General features: G+C 40.8%; 1 long non-coding RNA gene across 1 annotated transcript; it reads right to left on the reverse strand.

Annotated features, from left to right (window-relative positions):
• Positions 1-259: 259 nt before the first annotated feature.
• LOC119087200 lies at positions 260-3579 on the reverse strand. Its single transcript, XR_005090641.1, has 2 exons — positions 3369-3579; positions 260-475 (listed from the first exon to the last, which is right to left on the reverse strand). It is a non-coding gene; the product is annotated as an uncharacterized LOC119087200 (long non-coding RNA).
• Between the last annotated feature and the right edge of the window lie 1996 nt (positions 3580-5575).

The raw sequence follows: 5575 nt of genomic DNA on the forward strand, positions 1-5575 counted from the left end.
AGTGAAAAGGATGACTATTCCCATTGTCCTGGTCTCTAGCTCATGAACACACCAGTCTACAGTTGTCTTCTCTAATCTTCCCTCTCCTGTTCCCCTGCCCTAAGCCTCCCACATCACAAGCAAGGCAAGTCTTGACCTGTTGGAATTAAAGAAAGCATGGAAGTTCTTGCAGTTTGTAATTACACCAAAATGTTCCTTGATAATCCTTTGTCTAAACTAGCAATAACACTTGTGTCATGTAGAAATAAAGGACAGAAAAAACAGGCTTCCTAATTTAATGCTTCACAGGAGTTGATCATCTTGCATTCTTGGTTTTCTATTTCTTTAGCAACTGTTGCTGTTGAGTTTGACTAATACGCAAGACACACAGCCCACCTTCTGACATCAGAGCAGTATCCACTTGCATTTTCAGAATTACACAACATGTAATTTTTACAGTCCAGGGTACTAGTTACTTCATGAACATCTTCACTTCCTAAAATTAAACATAAACAATGACAACAAAATCTTGGAAGATATTTGCTTACATATTTGTTTGCAAAGTTCCAGCAATGATTTCAAAAAAGCTTTGTGGAAAGTACTGATAAAAATACTTCACACTGAGCCAGGCTGTGGTGGTGCATGCTTTTAATTCCAGCACTTGGGAGACAGAGGCAGGTGGATCTCTGTGAGTTCGAGGCCAGCCTGGGCTACAGAGTGAGTTCCAGGAAGGGTGCAAAGCTACACAGAGAAACCCTGTCTCGGAAAAACCAAAATCATCATCATCATCATCATCATCATAAATAAATAAAATAAAGAATCTGACACTGACAACACAGTTGTTAAAGCCAAATGACTGGCTTGCTTGTGTACTGTATAAGCCCAGCATTACTGGTAAGGCTGTATGGTCAATACTGGAAGTTCAGAGCTGATCATTACCATGCTGGAAGTTGCATTGTTTCAGGCAGATGAGGACGACCAGTTCATATGGCTTAGGTATCTTTCTCAGAAAGTGGCCTTTCCTACCCATCTATGTAAATGTGTGTGTGTGTGTGTTTACCTGTATGTGCATCATGTGTGTGCAATTCCTGAAGAGACAAGAAGGTACTTATGGTGATATTTTATTTGTGCCGAAATGTGATTTTATTTATTTATTTTTTTTTAAGATTTATTTATTTATGTATACAGTGTTCTGCTTGCATGTGTCCCTTCAGGCCAGAAGAGGGCACCGGACCTCATTACAGATGGTTGTGAGCCACCATTTGGTTGCTGGGAATTGAACTCAGGACCTCTGGAAGAACAGCCAGTGCTCTTAACCTCTGAGCCATAAAGTTGCCTAGAGATCAGAGGTCAAATCAAGCCATAAGCAGAGTCAGGTGATGGTAGCACACACCCTTAATCCGATCACATGGCAGGCAAAGTCTCTGTGTGGTCAAGGAGGGACAAGAACCTTTAATCCTAGTATCAACCATAGAGACCTGGAGGTCTGTATAGATAGGCAGTGACAAGGAAGTCATGTGGTTGGGTTTAGAGCCAATGAGAAGGCAGAACAGAAAGGCAATAAAAAGACAAGTCAGACAGGAAGAAGCTCTCTCTATGGAAGCTACTGCTGGTGGTAAGCTAAAGTTAGTCATCGCTATTGCTCTGATCTCTTTGGCCATTTCCTATGTATTTGGCTCTCTGTTTCTTATTTACTAAGACTGTTTAGAATTTTGTCTACAGGTGTTGGAGTTGCAAGTGCTTTAGGAATTGCCTGAGGGGTTGCTGTGAACTGTACTCAGGTCCTCTGGAAGAGTAGCAAATGCTCTTCACTGCTGAGCCATCTTTCTAGTCTATCTTCAACCTTCAGTTACTGTTTTCTAAGTTGGTTTTTCTCTGAATCTTCTTGATAATCCTTTACCTTCAAGAATCTCAGTTTGTGTAGTTTTCAAACTTTCTTATATGATTAGGCATAAGAAGAGAGAAAAAAAAAGACACAGAGACAGAAAGAGAAGTATGAAGAGGAGGAGGAAGAAGTGGAGGAAAGAAGGGAGATTAGAAAACGAGAAAACCAGAATGAATGGTTTTCGAGTTGCCTTTCTCTTCCACTAACACACATCTCTTCTCGCCACCACAAACAAGGCACAAGAAACTCGAGAGTCAGAGACAGAACAGAAGTGGAAGGCAAATTGCAGTAGTTATGTCTTCCCATAACTTGAAATGTCTGTTCTTCGGAAGGTCCTGCCATGTTGATGCTCAGCCACAACTTCCTCATATTGGTGCCAGTTATTGGTACTTGGCATCACACTATCACTTCCAGATTGTCATCTGTGACATCATTTCTTCAGGCTTCATCTCCTATGTCAGTCAGCCTGGTCACTAATGTGCCATCACTGACACATCCCTCTTTTCTCTTAGACTTCCACTTTTTTACACTTTCTGATATTTCTTACCTCTGTTTCTTCCTTTCTGTCCTTAACAGAAAGGGGGGCCTTATTAATTCTCGTGGACATGAGGTTTTAAGATCTAATAAGTTCATAGTTGTTGTTTTTTTTAAAAATAAATTTCCTTTTTATTCTTTTTTGGGCATTTTATTTTCGATGATATCATGTATCAATATTGTATTTATATCATTTCTCCTCCCTTTCTCATCTCTCCAGTTCCTCCTGTGCCCTCTCATACTTCTCAAATTTATAGTATCTAATCCTTAACTATTATTGTTACATATGTACCTATATCTGTCTACACACACACACACACACACACACACACACACACACACACATTTACAAACCATATTCTTTCTCACTGAAGACACTCTGAATAGAAAGAACTTACTGAGTGTTTGGACTGAAATGGGAACATTATGAGGCTGGAGATGACTCTGGAGTTAAAAGCCTATGTTGTCTTTGAAGAGGACCTGAGTTTGATTCCCAGAACCCACCTCTGGTGGTTCACAAAGGCCTGGTGACTTCTGCCCTGTGACTCAATGCCCTTTGCTGTTCTCTTTGGGCACTCATGTTCGGAGCAACCCTTGCTCCCCCCAACATATATACATAGTTTTTAAAAATTAAAAATCTTTTTTAAAAAGAGGCACCAACAGAAAGATAAGGGTACTAAAATGAAGGAGAGGGTAACAAACTCTTAATTCCCTTCCTTGTAAATAATATAAGAATCTACCCCTGGAGCTGAGATGAGAACTTTTATAAGAACTAGAAACTCCTACAATTCTCTACATTCTGCTCTACTTTCGAGCAGCTCCTTGTAACGAAATGAATATATCCATTCAGTGAATTCATTCAACCAAAATGCACACCGAGTGTGTACTGAGACACATTGTCAGTGATGAGTGTGCCATGTCACACCAGGTTCTCATTTGCTTTCACTCTTGTCTGTCACTAAGGTCTTACCTGAGTTGGGCAGCAGGCCAAGGAAGAGACATGCTAAGAAAAGGTAGCGCATCTTCACTGCACAGTAGCACCTATGTGACAATAATAGCATTCCAGCAAGCACAACTGTTCTGTGGAGATGTTTTTAGACTCAGGATTGCTAGACAGAGTGAATCTGTGGATGGGCAGGATCTTACATGCTTTGGCCTCAGTTTCCCGGGCAGTCTACTCCCACCACTGCCTTGCACCAGCTGGCTTTGCTCAGACTGTGACACAGACAACCTCTTATTGCATCATCACAGTACATGTTGTTCAGTCCTTCCATCATTGGGTCTCAGTGACCACCCACAGGGGTCACCCTCTGCCTCTTACTCCTTCATAGGTCTCTAAATTGAGATCTTCCTTGGAGAAAGACCTCCCCACACCATTTCCATGTTCCACTTGGGCACAGCACCTGCTGCTGTTGTATATTTCCTCTTTCCTCAATTGGCATCCTGTACACTTGTCACTGTTTTTTTTTTTTTTTTTTTAATCAACTCCTTTTACTCTATGGTAATTGTTCACATCAGAATAAGTCCCTGACCCTCCGATTGGAACACAGATTATTAAAATTTCCCCTCATTTTATAAAAAAATTAAAGCAACACTTGTACATTCCTTCATGTCCACTTCTATTAACACTAGAATGTTCCTGGCCTTGTTTGTTTGAGCTCCCTATGTGAGCTGTATTCGCATCTGCTGGTCTCCAACTCCTGGACTCAAATGCTCCCTCTACCTCAGCAGCCATAGTTCTGGGATTGCAGGCCTTCCTTGTCTTTTCTTGCAGAAATAATATTTTCTTCTTCAAAATATCATCATCTTCCTCGACTTTCTTTGATCATTTCTGTCCTTTCCTTCCATCAGGGAATATAATCCTTCTCTCTAAACTTCATATGGCTAGTACTCAGTTTCATTGTAGTTAGGGAAAGGAAAACAAAAGCAAAACAGAAAACTCCCCTTAATCCTGTTTTCCTTCTAGACCCACTCCATCTTAAATGGGAAGCAAGTATAACAAACACTCTCTATTCTTTCTGGACCCTCTGGCAGCTAAATTTCCCACCTCTGCCTCATTCTGCCATGGTCATTGTCAAGATTTGCAAGTAGGTAAGTAAAAAGTTGGGAGGTCCTAGTTTCTATGCCCATGATAAAGAAGTCTACTATCATTCTGAATACAAGTGAGCATGCCTCTTTCAATGTGTACCGTCTGCCCTAGATTCCTCCCATCCCTCTCTTAACTCCATTCTCCTCCCAGGAAGGTTCTCCAAATTCTCAGATGATTTCAGCCACAGTTCTCTCTCTCTCTCTCTCTCTCTCTCTCTCTCTCTCTCTCTCTCTCTCTCTCTCTCTCTCTTTCTTACCTTGTTGCAGATATTCCCAGACTAACTGAGACCGCTAACACTTTTTTGTGTAATTTCCAACATCTTAGGTATGAACCTGCAACTCTTTTTGACATCCTTGGGTTTGTGTCTCTTGGTTTCTGCCTCATCATTTTTCCTGGATCTGTAGGATAACATCCACACTTGACACCCAATAGGCAGAGCAGGGATTCATGAAGATTGGTTTCATATGGAATAAACACATTAAAGCCTTTTTCAAAGTCAATTAATGATGAGTCCTTCAAATGAATTATGTTTATATGTTTTTATAATTAATTATTCTAAGAAAGAAGTTAAGGCAGCTTAATAAGCACAAAGTTAAAATTATCAGATTATAAAATTGAGCTGGGATAGAAACATGAAATTATAGCCAAGTTAGACATGATAATTAATTGTTTAAGTTTCTTCTATAACATTAAGAAGGGAGATTTAATAATACAGAAGGTCCAAAGACCTAGTATAAACAATATCTACTATTAAAAATAATCCAGGATTTCAACCTCCAACACCAACAGGCTTTCACTGGGACCACACCAGTCTAGCAGAATAAGGAACAGCTTCCCAACTCCAGCAGACACTCCAACTCCAGCAGACACTCCCAAGCTAACTCACAGCCCACACTTGCCAGAAAACCATGTAGGCTGCCTGCAGACCTTCACCCCTCTCTCTATTACCCCAGATCCAATACCCCAGTCTCATCCCTAGCTCTGTAGCATAAAATCTGCCGTGGTTTGCTTTTCCTCTGTGACCCTGTAGGGGTAAGTTAACCTGTAAGTCCCTCTTGCCTAAGGACAGATACTTCCAGAGATGTTGG

Source organism: Peromyscus leucopus, unplaced genomic scaffold (genome assembly GCF_004664715.2).
Source record: "Peromyscus leucopus breed LL Stock unplaced genomic scaffold, UCI_PerLeu_2.1 scaffold_265, whole genome shotgun sequence".
NCBI lineage: Eukaryota > Metazoa > Chordata > Mammalia > Rodentia > Cricetidae > Peromyscus > Peromyscus leucopus.